Source organism: Xiphophorus maculatus, chromosome 2 (genome assembly GCF_002775205.1).
Source record: "Xiphophorus maculatus strain JP 163 A chromosome 2, X_maculatus-5.0-male, whole genome shotgun sequence".
Classification (NCBI taxonomy): domain Eukaryota; kingdom Metazoa; phylum Chordata; class Actinopteri; order Cyprinodontiformes; family Poeciliidae; genus Xiphophorus; species Xiphophorus maculatus.
Window position 1 is genome coordinate 21,858,283 of NC_036444.1, and position 14,064 is coordinate 21,872,346.

Genomic DNA, 14,064 nt, shown 5'->3' on the forward strand with positions numbered 1-14,064 from the left:
GGGAACACTTAAACAACACAATATAACTCCAAGTACATCAAACATCTGTGAAATCAAACTGTCCACTTAGGAAGTAACACTGATTGACAATCAATTTCACCTGCTGTTGTGCAAATGGAACTTTGTACAGAACAAAGTATTCAATGAGAATATTTCTTTCATTCAGATCTAGGATGTGTTATTTGAGTGTTCCCTTTATTTTTTTGAGCAGTGTATTTTTTTTTTTTTTTTGTGCAAATCTCACATATTGACGGATTTTTTAAACACTAACAATGGGCCTGGAAATTGGTTGCTAAACATTTTAGAGGATTAATTACTCCAGAGACAAAATCTATATATGTTCTTTCTGCAAATAAAACATTTTGTGCTTTATACTTAAAATCTTTTAAGATTGGAAAATTAGTTTAAACCAAATTGCTCTTCAGGTCTTCATGTGTAGTCAACATTTTTGTATTTGCTCATTATATCACCAATTTTCCAAGTTTTATCTCAGTTGTAATTGGAGTTTATTATGGTATAGACCAAAGAACTGAATGGTTGGTGCATGTAAACATAAAATTGTCATTAAAGCTAGTCAAACAAAGCGCACAAGACATTTTATATCACTAAAACAAAAATTTAAAAGAAATTTAAAACTTTTCCACAGCTTACCTTTTCACCCACCGAAATCCACCTCGGCTGTGGAATCTGCAGGGCTTTGTTGAGCTGACTGATGACCTTTGACCCAATGTTTTGTGCCTTCATTTGGGCTTTTAGCTAATTACCCAAAACACTCACTACTTCCACCTCCTTCCACACGGTTACTGAGGTGAGAAAAGAATGTGCAAGCAGAGAAACAAGATAACACAGCAAACGCACACAAGAATCTCTCAGGGAGGAAAAAGTCTGCAAACATGAGGATAAAAAGACAAGAAACTTAAAACTATTTGAGTGTCTTCAACAAAGCAGCTGCACTTTTGGCAGATGAGGCTTTGATGGTTTAACAAGCCATCAAATTTATTTTAAAGCCATCGGCTGGACCCTTCATCTCCATTGTAGAGTTAAAAGAAAGCTCCGCATGAATTTGTGCTGCTCTGCTAGAAAATTAAACTTTTTTCCTTCAGGTGCTCAGAGGAGAAAAAACAAACTGCATTTCAGCAGTTTAGTTTGTATAATGCTAATCTGGATGTGTTAAACTAAAAGAATAACTTGTGTATTCTTTTTTGTTGTTGTTTTTCTGTATTCTGTTTACATTTTCATCTATGTTGGCTTACTCTTCATTCATCATTGTGTCGTTAATGTATTCATACCAGCAACCACTAAATGGTGTCAGACAAAAAGACTTGTTCTGATCATGGTGGTTGTTCCAAGATTAGATGCCGTACAAGGTAAAGGACACATGTACTCTCCATATGCATCGCTGCATATACAGTCAAAGCAAGTGCTACTCAAATGTCACAGCAAAGACCCAATAATAACATTACTCAATCTCATGCTACGCTATGCAGATGACCCGTCTGGGCCGATGAAGATTTAACTGAACTCGGTGTGCTGAAAGACTGAATTTGAGGCAGCCTGACATACTTTTTGCCCCCACGTGGGGGCGCTAGATGGAGGGTTTGCTTGAACAAGAAAAATAAATAAACACAGTGACATTATAGCAAAAGCAACACGCCCATTGTGATGTAGTAGCACACTACATTTCACAGCCTTCAACCCAATATACATTCACCCTGCACAGAACAGAAGTGAATCAAAAGCAGCATACAAATTTCAAACATCTGAATTGACATGTTTCAATCACATAGCATGTATTTATTGATACACTAAAACATGGCAAAATATGAAACAGTGTGACTGTAGCTAGTTGTAATATTTCGCTGATATTAGCAAAAACAAAATGGCTTTCTATAAATCACCGTTGTATAGTGAGCAGAGAGATAAAAGAGCTATTTGAACACAAGCTTTCAGAAAAGAGGATTTAAATTCAAAATGTTTTACAGACCATGAACTTTATTTCAGATGCTCTAAGAAGAGAAGTCAATGTATCATGTCTCAAAAGGTCCCAATAGTGTGTGAAGGTTTTTTGGGGGGGGGGTTCTGTTGTTGTGCTTCTCAGATTTCACAGCTATGTACAGTAGTTGACAGGTACTGCCTCTAGATAATTTTTAATACAATTTCCATCCCTTTTATTGGCCATGGTGGCACGGAAAATGCTGTTAATGACAATGTCGCCTAATGATATGTTGAAACTTGCTGACAGGTATATATGTTTTCCAATAGCCTGGTTCTCTAATTTGTACTGCAAACCGAACTCGTTTTGTTGCTGAGAGTCAAATGGAACATGGATTAATGTCAAATGCTTCCAGTACAAACGCACAACACCTTGAGACTAGATGAAAAGAAAGTTGCCTATTGTTTAGTGCTGGCCTAATCCTGATAAGTCAGCAGTATATCCTGAGATCAGACGCAGTCATTCTGTCCCCTGGGACAGACTTTACTCTTATGTTTACATATCCTGAAAACTCAGTCGATCTAAAAGAGAGGCTAGGATTTTGTTCCTCTCCAGTGACAACTGGCATCAAACAGAACAGGGAAAGACGGGTTCTGTTAATAAAGGAAAGAAAGTGCTTAAACATCCCGGTATGAGTAATTATTGGATTAAGATAAAGCAGGAATTCCATCCGATGTGAGGTAAAAACAAACAAAGCAAGAGATTGCGAGTGGTTTTATCAACAGCAAGAACTCAAAGCAGGCCGGTGACAAACACATTACATCACTTATGAAATCGCAAGAGGAACAATGGAAAAACTATATGCATCTTCCTGCAGAAACAAAGGGCAGATATATGTAGGCATTGAATGTTTGGGTTTTTTTGTGGCAGAGAAGGTAAAACTTTTTAAATAATGTGTTGGTTCTGAATGGGTATTCCTGTGACACCAACTGAACTGCAACAAAAACTGGACTTTATCCTCTTTAGCAGTGTTTTTTAGTGTCAGTGAGTAGTACTTCAGTAATATGCAAAGAAAATTTTTCTTGCTTTAGTAATAATAAGATGTATAATTCGTTTTAGTTATTATTAGATTAATCACCGAAGCCAAACTGGTCAGAGTCCTCAACAGTCTGAAAATGAAATGGGTTATTTTTAAACTCAAATCGAATTTGCATTAAGAGTTTTTGCCATTCCAGAGGCTTTTACTTAATTTATGCTTCGAACAAACTCCATTGTTCTCCTGATTTACAGCAGTTGGTGTCTTTAATCTGATGCAGACAGAGACAAAGCAGAGCCCCAGACCTTTGACCCCAGCTTTTTTTGTCTGAATGGATGACACCTACTCAGACATCACAAAGAAAAAAAAAATCATTTCACTCCCACCATAATCCTTAGCTTATGCTAAATTGATGCTAAGCCTCCATGCTACCTGTCACTTCTACCAAACTTGAAATATGTGACCCATGTAAAGGCCTGGCAAGTATCGTAATTCAAATTAGCTCAGTTTGGAAGCTGTCAGAAATGCCTTAATTTGTCTTCTTTATTCTGCAGGTCCTCCGATCTTTGTGGTGAGAATAAACTTTTACAGCTGTCATTGCACATTCCCAGGTTTAGCACTGCACATCTATCACTTTGCATAAGATGTGGAGAGAAACTCTGGCTGCGTCTGCGACATATCCAGATAAGATCAATTTTTTGCATCTTAACTTTCCTTTTTTTTTTCTTTTTTACTTTTGTTGAACAAACCTCATCACCTAATTGTTGATTTACCATGCATAGCACAGCAGTTTTCAAAGGGCTAGCATATTTTTGCTTCTTTTTCTTTCACACATCATGTGGGCTTTCCTGAGGTGCAACCCAGAACAAATCAAATGTGTCCATTTTTCATTTTTTTAATTTAAATTTTTAAAATAATAATAATTTGAAAATGAGGATGATAATTTTTGTTTTTAATCATGAGATATCTACAAGCTGCCTTGATGGCTTTCAGGTTACCAGTAAAAAAAGTAGAAACCAGTTTACATATACCAAATAAAAAGACACACATTTTTCCTCTCTGTTTGGAGTTAAATTTTACCAAACTTCTCTTGATTTATGTTAGCTGGAATTGCCAAAATTATTTCTATTTGCAAAATGCAAAAAAACCTAGCATTAGCATTTTTGAGAGATTTCTCTGTAACTTTCTTTTAATTCAGAAGTTTACATATATTTGGTGAGTATCAGACATAATCATCTTTTGTACTGTACAATCAGGTGAAAGGAAAGCATCTTTTAAAAAAAAGAAACTGACCATATCTAGCCGTTTTTGGAAAGGTTATCTCCTTTTCAAACAGTGGCAGAAATAGCAGATTGGAAACAGTGACAAGTCCAACTTCTCTACGATTTGCTTTAGAAAAAGAAATGCATGCAAGAAAAAGTCAGGTTCAAAATTTACAAACCCGTCGTTTCTCTTTATAGTACTCTTTGAAGGAACAACACTTTTTCATAATCCTAAACAGAAAAAAGGTTCTCCCTCCCTTTCCCACCTCTTCTCAGAAAGGAATAAATGCAAATAAAAAACAGTGACCAGAGTGTTTGAGAGAGCAAACGTTATCTCTCATTCCCACAGACCTGACTTTTTGTGATTCTGATAGTATCTGTACTCTATCAATGGCAGACAGGGTGCGGGGGTGTGGCTGGTGGATTCAAGGGTTAGGGATCAATGTGGATGTTTGTACATGTGCATGACGGGTGTGGGGCAGTTGGTGGCGGGACGAAGGAAGGTAAACCTTAAGGACAAACACACAAACGCCATCTATCAGGAATGAAACTGAAACGAGTGCCGTAAACTCGGTTTGACCACAGTGTGAAATTTTATGAATGAGACATCAATTTAGGCCGAACATGTCAAGACTGATGTGCAAACAACTGCAAAATATATGTTGGCACATAAGAAGCTCCACCGTGTTCTTGTTCGAACATGTTCATTTTAAAACATACTTTCTTTAACAGATATGTCGTATGTAGGATATTTTTGGCAAGATTTTAGTGATGCAGAATCTTATGAAACTATTATGTTTCTGATATGTTTCTTTCTTAGAATCACATCTTTGATTTCCCTGCCCCAGAAAAAATAAATAGCAAAGAACTTTGCTATTTATTTTATTTTTGCCTTTCATCTGGTTGCAGTTCATGTGTGTCCCACGCCGTAAAATAAAATAACTATTTATCTCCGCTTCTGAGATATTTTATTTCTCCTCCACCATTTGCTTCTTTGTGGTATCTTTGTCACATTTCCAGTTGATTTGATTATCACTTTTTATTTTTTCTTATACGCTCTGTCTGACAGTAAAGCACTCGAAAAAAGGGGAGAAATGTGGAGAAAAAGTTGAAAGAGAAAGGAAATGAGATTATAGGAGGGATAAAGAAAGAGAATACAAGATAACATCCTAGAAGTCTTCTTCTACACTGTGCTCTCCACTGCATAGTGGAGATTCTACACCTGCAGAAAGAGAAAAAACAACAGAAAAACCACAGTGACAAACAACATCATGCACATATAGCAACATCATTGAAAGGTACAAGGTCCTAATTAATGCAAGATGTATTCAGTGACAACTGCAGCCCAGGATGGATTGTATCTCTTAACACTTGGATCTAAAGACCGTTGTGTATGCGTGAAGGGGGGGTGTGTGTGCGTGTGTGGGGGGCGGGGTGCACTTGTATATGTTCGCTTTCTCCTTAAGAATGTTCAATATCGGGTGTGATGCATTTTTGCCTCTCCATTCTTCCTCTGGGACCTTGATTTCAAATGAAATGCAAACCTGTCTGCTTTCTGAAAAGAGAACTTTAGACCACTGAGCAACAGTTTGTTTGTTTTTTTCCCTTTGGTCCATGTAAGACACGTCTGATGTTGCCTCTGGTACAGGAGTGACTTGACATGAGAAAAGTGACATTTGCTTGTGTAAGATTTTGTCTGTGCATATGCTGATGCCAGCCAAGTCTCTGTGAAGCTCCTGGAATGGATTTTGCTTGAAAATCATCATTATATAGCAACATTTGCAATCCACCAGAGGTCTTGGGATCGCAACTTTCACAATTCTTTCCACTGTTGGTTCAATCTGAGGGGAAAGCTGATTGAATTCAGAAATGTTATCACTGTTTAGTGATAAAATTGCACCACTTAATATAAGTGGTTTCCTGAAGTTGCCTACTTAATAATTGTTGAGTTATTCTTTGTTGATTTATCTTTTGCTTGCTTTGTTTTGTGTTTGTGGGGCTTTGACCCCAGTGACATGCAGTCTCAGGTTCTCAATGTAAGAAGAATTTTTAAATACTTTTTATCATCACTCTTATTTTTGTCTCGATAAACGCCACAACACATTTAGATGAACTTGTAAATTCATATTGTCCATCATGCCCACCTTGTACATAGCGTGCGTGTGTGTGCGTGCGTGCGGGGGTGTGTGTGTGTGGAAACGCCCTTTAGCCTGTAATCTGTAGGATTCTGTTTCCTTTCTGAACCTTTCGGTGTACGGAGGAGTGTGTGCAGGGCCTGACATCCACCTAAAGCGACCACTTCTGCCTCTGCGTTTGATCTACTCTTCAATTACACCATGTAGCAATCTTCTACATCCAAAAGACAGGGCTTGAAGTTAAAAGGATTCCCACTGATAATTTGCACTAGGCCATGTCAGGCAGCCACTTCTTAGAAAAGTTGTTTTTTGACAGGAAGTTTGCTATGTTGTGATTTTTTTATTTTATTTAAATTTTTTGCCCTTTAAACTACGTAGTGGAGATTTCATTTTTCCGTATGTGAAGAGTAGAGTAGACTCTTCACTGAGCTTTGCAGACACTAAAAAAAGGAATGTGCACTTTGGTTTGTGATGACACCCTCAAATTTACAAGTCAGCTGAGTAAAGTACTCAGGAATGTTTGAAGCGTCTACCAGCCTGCTGTACGCAAAAAGGTTTTCCAGACGATCGCTAGAAGAAAACACTGCAAGCAACATGAAAAGCAACTTTGGATGAATTCAGTACTAATTTATTTGTGAATCAATTTTTTTTGTTGAGAAACTAGGGTATGGCTGAAAAATTTTAATTTTTTTCTTGCCATTTAGCATGTTTTGAGCTAAGTTATTAAACAACTGGATACACTTATCTTTGGAATATATTGTTTTTGTTCTTTCAGGGATATGTTGTGACTTGAGTAATGCATATTAACAGAGCTTTACATTTTATTTGTCAGGTAAAACTAATAATCATAAAATTGTGTGAAAATAAAACAGTTTTCTAAAGAATCATATCAAGTAAAATAGGAAAAGCGCTATTTGCAGCTCAGATTGAATGGAGGACATCAGTGAACACCAGTTTTACAGTCTTGTATCAGTTAAGAGTTTGGAGTTTGGTCTAGGCTTTGACTGGGCCATTTTAACTAATCAGTACAGCTCTGGAAAAAACTAAGAGCCCACTGCACTGAACCCCATTAAAAACTTCACGGTTATTCCACCAAATGTTGATTTCTGAACTCTTCCTGAGTTAAAACATTAGTTTTGTTGTTTCTAAATGAGTATGAACTTGTTTTCTTTGCATTATTTGAGGTCTGAAAGTGCTGCATCTTTTTCATTATTTTGACCATTTCTCATTTTCCGCAAATAAACAAAACAATTTTGCTTGGAATTTCCAAGACATCATAGAATAAAAGAACAATGTTCATTTTACTCAAACATATACCAATAAAAAGTAAAATCAGAAAAACGGAACATTTTAAGTGCTCTCATTTCTTTCCAGAGCTGCATGCTTTGATCTAAACTATTAAATTGCAGTAATTACTGTTTGTGTTGTTACCCAATGAAGTTGAGACTCAACAAAGAGTCTGAAGTCTTTTGTAGCCCACAACAGCTGTTCTTCTATTCTGTATTCAGTTCTTCTTTTTTTCAGAAAACATCAAGAACTGAAAGAAATAGTACAGAGAGGACTTGTTTTTCACGATGGCTTGTCTTTCGGACTATTTGGAGTTCTGAAAATATATTTCACAAATAAAAGCAAAGCTGAGTGCTACAATGAATCTTGTGTTATGTCACCAGACAAGTATCCTGATAAAATCCATCTGTATGAGAGTCACTTCTCCTTCAAGGGAAAATGCTGACGCTCACAGTTCTGCCCAATAACACTTCCATGAGTAAAGGGCGGGATCAGAATCCAACAGCAACCTCTTCCGACAACAAAGGTTCAATTTGGCGGTGATCTGTAATTTCAGAAAATGTAAACTTTCAGTTTTTGCGGATTCACCTATTTGTGGAGTTTTCTGTGGAACACGACTCCAAATTATTCCCGGGAAATCCAGCTAGATTTTCCCCTGGAGCACATCTAAAATATTTGAAAGAAATGCAGCTTAGGAAGCTGAAATGCCACATGCTATTGGCTGTGGTTTGGAAAGCAGCCAATACAAAAGAGCAATTTATTTTCCTGGGTGGTGATTGGCTGTACCCTGAGAGCAGACATAAAGACGACAATGGACCTTACCTAGGGTGACCATATTTTACTTTGGGAAAATCCGGACAACCTGCAGCCGGGGTGGGGGGGCTGGGAAAGCCAGGAGAACGTTCAGCAGGGGGCAGGGGGCTGTTGGAGAAACCAGAACACCTTGGAGCGGGAGGGGGGGGCGCTGGACAGAAAGTCTAAAAGCGGGATAACTACATACATTTGCGCTTTCGCATGTTGTTTGCGTACTGACAGCGATCTTCTGATTAAGAACAGGGCTGCCCGCACTGACGCGGCTCAGGGATTACGTGACACGCAGCGCCGTGCGCAGTGCCCTACAATGCACTGTAAGCTATGTAATGTGTTTTGAGGCAGTTGACCAAAATCCCGGACGATTTTTAAATTCCCCCCGGACATCTTTTTAGGTCTGAAAAGTAGGACATGTCAGGGAAAAAGAGGACGTCTGGTCACCCTACCTTACCAGAGGGGCCGCTTTTCATTGGCTGATGTCCATTCTACGTGGTCACGTGCGTGGCCGTCTCACAAACACACTTAGCTTCCCGTTAGCTAAGTACAGCATAAAGGCAGAACTGATACAACTTCTACACCTTGAAGCCTGTCTGCTACACAGTCTTACGTTAGCTAAACAGATCAATATGCAATGTGTGCTGTATCTGACATACACTAAAGATTTTATTTTAGCAGAAAAGGCTTTGGACTAAACTGTTACTCGTGTTAGCCACGTTAGCACCAAGTACAGCTAGTCAATCAACCATCGCTGTGTTCAGGGAAGCGCTGATTAATAATCGAGAAATAAATATCAAGCCTGGAAACTTGATATCGTAACGGACTGAATGTTATGTTTTTAACGTAATCTTTGCTCGTCTTGAGGGGGCAGGCGGTTGCCACGGTAACAAGTGTGCTTAAACTACAAAGAGAGAGTAAAAAGGTAAGAGTGGTGTTGAGTTGATCACCTGTTCGGGTTATTTTACCTTTGTTTATCTTTGCTGTGGCGCATTACTAATTACCTCGTTCGTTTGTGAGTTTACCAAACATCAAATAGAACAAATATATTTCATAAAATTTTATCAAACAAATGGCTTCTACCGTGGTAATTATGTGAAATTAAATTAATTATATCCCAACTTCAGAAGATTTGCCTTTACCTTTACAGAGCTCTTTGGTTCCTCCTATCAGTCTGTAGCTTCTCATATTGACGTCATCAAACCAAATGTCAGATCTACCATAACTGACTGACACCTGCTGGCCCCAGGTTTGCAACCAGCTTGTGACTGAGAAACCAGTAACCTCCTCCCAGATGATGACATGAACTTGTTAGTTCCTCTGTCCATTTAGTAGCTGATATATTGTAAAAATCCGGTAGAAATGATGCACTAATCGAGTCATGTTTACATAGAAACAACGCGCCGCGAGACTTTGTTTGTGAGACTTGCGGTCACGTGGGTCGGTTGTGGGCGGAGCTTGGTAAGGTCCATAGATATTAGCTTCTGGAGTAGTGCTAAAAATGTTTCTATTACTGCATTTGAAGCTATATTTTGTATTTGAACTATGACAATAGGTATTTATATGCATTCTTAGAGGGGGTCTAACATATTTTGGAATTTTCACATTAGTGTATCACTTTATACTAAGTTAACAATGTTTTCCACTGTTACATCACATGTAAAAAAGCATTAAAAGTAAATAGTGCCATGTACGCGAGTCCTTCAGACCTGTTCAGATCGCTGTTCTTTACTCTTCTCTCGGTGTAGCCCTCATACCTTGTCCATCAACAGCTTCTAAATGAGGAACAAATAAGACGGAGCTTTTGTTTCGTAGTTTAAACAATAAACATCCTCTGGCAGTCTCTTTTCGTTCATGAGAAGGGAAAATCTTCAAGGACTCGCAGCCGGACTCCACACCTGCTTTGAAATGTCCACGGAGTTCGTTTTGAGTAATCAGAGCCGCCACTCCACTTTGCTCTGAGTTGTTTATCCAAAGAAAGGCCTGCATTTTCAAGAGACTCCCCGGGTGAGTAAGTCACCAAAGGGGAAAACCAAAGAAAAAGAGAGATCAGCAAATCTTAAACAAATTAGGGTTTTGTAAACCATAAAAAGCGGGGGGGGGGGACTATTTTGTGTCTAGACGAGGTCAGATTAACGTCCCTGGCCACCTGGAGTTGAATTCCTCCACACGTCTTTAGACAACTCAAAGCAAATATCTCTCAAGTGTTTTGGCATTTCTGTGTAAACTTGCTTGGCACATGTAAGAATGAAAGGAGAGTAGCTAAGATGTCGGAGTCATGAACCCTGACTCCTCGAAGGCCAAACTAATCATTTATTCTACGTCACCACAGCTAAAATTCTTCTTCTTCTAGACAGGCTGTATTTTGTTGGCGGGTTTTTTTGTATGTTTTTTTTTTTTTTTTTTTGCGTTGTCCATTGAGTTGTGTTTTAGCGCCACTGAGACGTCAAAGGGCCTTCGTTACTCCGTTCTCCTCCAACCTGAGCAGAGCGCAGCATCAGTAGCTGCAAGTACTTACTCCCTCGTTATTTAATATCTGTAAAGTCGTGCTCTAGTTTTGTTTTTCTTTGGTGGATGCCACATGTAAGCTAACCAGAACTTTGTTAATGTTCTGCTGCACAAGATGTAACATGGCTACAATGTCCTGTCTCAAAATGTAGTTCAATTGATTTGAGGTTATATCTTACTTGCAGACAATAACTGTCTTGAAAAGACATAAGCAGACCTTTTCCACCTCAAAACAACTGCGATGTTAAAAGAGTCTTGGGCTTTCCTTTGTAAATTTTATACTGCCATCAGGTTGGCATTGGGCAGTTGTTTATATAGAAGTCAGAGGTTATTTATATGCTAAAAGTAGAGATGAGGGTAACGCCCCACCAATAGAGAACATTTAAAGCATGTCTGTGTACTATACAATTGTCTGTTATAAAAGCAAAATGGTGAAAGACGCGAACCGGAAAAAGTTTAAGTGAATCTTATGTCATAGGTCTTGCATCGATAGTACTGACACCTGCTGGCCTCAGGTTTGCAACCAGCTTGGTTGTACCTCTTACAAAGGTTTGTAAGAGGTACAGCAATACCTATGAGTGTCGCCATGTTGAAATCCAAACTTTTTAACTGGAATGCCGTTACCTCGGGTCTGACATCCAACCCGACTTCCCAGGTAACTGGGACACAGCACTATTTGACATGAACACAGTCATCAGTTTTTTTGTGAACAGTTGCCCAATGTATGATTGATGAGAATCTATCCATCCATCCATCCATCCATCTTCTTCCGCTTATCCAAGGTCGGGTCGCGGGGGTAGCAGCTTCAGAAGGGAGGCCCAGACTTCCCTCTCCCCGGCCACTTCTTCTAGCTCTTCCGGGGGAATCCCGAGGCGTTCCCAGGCCAGCCGAGAGACATAGTCTCTCCAGCGTGTCCTGGGTCTTCCCCGGGGCCTCCTCCCGGTGGGACGTGCCCGGAACACCTCACCAGGGAGGCGTCCAGGAGGCATCCTGACCAGATGCCCAAGCCACCTCAACTGGCTCCTCTCGATGTGAAGGAGCAGCGGCTCTACTCTGAGTCCCTCCCGGATGACTGAGCTTCTCACCCTATCTCTAAGGGAGAGCCCAGCCACCCTACGGAGAAAACCCATTTCGGTCGCTTGTATCCGCGATCTCGTTCTTTCGGTCATGACCCAAAGCTCATGACCATAGATGAGGGTGGGAACGTAGATCGACCGGTAAATCGAGAGCTTCGCTTTTTGGCTCAGCTCTCTCTTCACCACGACGGACCGGTACAGCGCCCGCTTGACAGCAGACGCTGCGCCAATCCGCCTGTCGATCTCCCGCTCCCTTCTTCCCCCATTTGTGAACAAGATCCCGAGATACTTAAACTCCTCCACTTGGGGCAGGACACCCCCACTGACCCGGTGATGAGAATCTAATGATTCAGAAAATAGTATTTGCATTAAATGATCTGATGTATTTGAGACTCTAGTCATTTTAAGACAGCAGATAACTCTCAAACCAGCTAAAAAGTACAGATTCAACAAATCTGGATGCATAGCCAGATATAGCATTTAACCTTTCCTAAACCATCCCTAGCCAACTGAGTCATCGCATTTCCACATTAAATCAATAACTTCTCCTTCATCACAACTGAGAACCATAATTTGATAAGTTTTGCTTATGTATTTGGGGGAAATTATGGATTTTTCATGACTGTAGCTATTCTATTGAGGGCGTTTTGCCAGACATCCCACAGTCCTATGATTTAACAAGGCTGCAAGAAGTGAGAAAGGCAGGAGAGGTTGTGCTCTTTTTTATCATGCAGCTGAACTAATTATTTTCGAATTTTTGTTTGGCCAGAGATTTCAGAGGAAGCTTGAGAGAGAGCAACCTTCGACGGCCAGATTCATCTAGTGCAGCGTAGCAGTGAGATGCCACGGATGCTGCCAGGTTAGTTGCTCAGGGCAGTCTGCAGATAAAAAAAAATACTTTGATAGTTAGATTGCTTAATTCCATCCAGAAACTTTTCAGAAAAGCTGCAGTTTATTTGCATTCAATGTTTGGTGCAAAGTTTGCTTTACATTGGACTCTGGTAAATGTGAGCGCATCTGTATGCAAAGAGAGGCAAAGAACGCAAGAAGAGCACTGCCACTAAAGACTGGTGCCAACTGCTTTTTTCCTGCGATGAACCCTTCTTCTGATTACTTGGTACGTCTCCAATATATGTTTTCAAAAGAAAACAAAAGGTAAATGCTGCTTTGAGTCCTGTGTTTTGTGCGTGAAAGGCTGTAGGATGACTGGAAAAGATCTGAACCGCAATTTTGAAACTTTAAATGAAAATACAGTTGGTTCAGAATTTTGCTTTTATGCCTTGAGATGTTGCATCCACATCTACCATGTTCTGTGCGCTCAAACATGGCAACACTGGGTCGGGCAGCTATGCACAGTTAGAGGCTGCCATCTATGTGTCGGGTTGAAAATTACAGCCTACTTATGTGAACATTTATCAGAGTTATTATGACTTCAGATGTATGAAAAAAATCAAGCCAATGAAACATTACCCTGAAGCTATTAACATGCGGCTGATCTCCCAAAGTTTGGATGAGCTGTGTTCTGGTGTGAGAAGAAACTCCCCGCAGTGAGCTTTCAGTGTCCAGCAGTGGACATACAGGGTCTTCTGTTCTGTTGAACTCCGATTTGGTGCCATTACCCCCCCCCCCCCCCCCCCCCCCCCCCCGTAGCTCCTCTCTGTCCCTCACAGAGTTCTTCCATTCATTTGCTTATTTGGATTCTGCTATGGGAGACCTCCCACGAGCCTGGGTGAACTGTTACACTTCACGACAAGACTATTAATTAATCAGAGCAACTGTATCTTTGTTTCGTATGACATACGGTAAATGTTTTCTCTTTTTTTGGGGGGGGTGGGGGTGCACACTAACATAAAACCGATATTTATAGACAGATGTCCAAGAAAGTGATGATACGAGATTATTTTGTTCTACAATTTGAAGTATGGAATTGCTTAATGCCTCTTTTGTTTGAATTTATACCACTATAACCATGTGGCAAGACCCCTCTGGGTCTGGATAGATTGTAACTACGGTACCTTTTGTT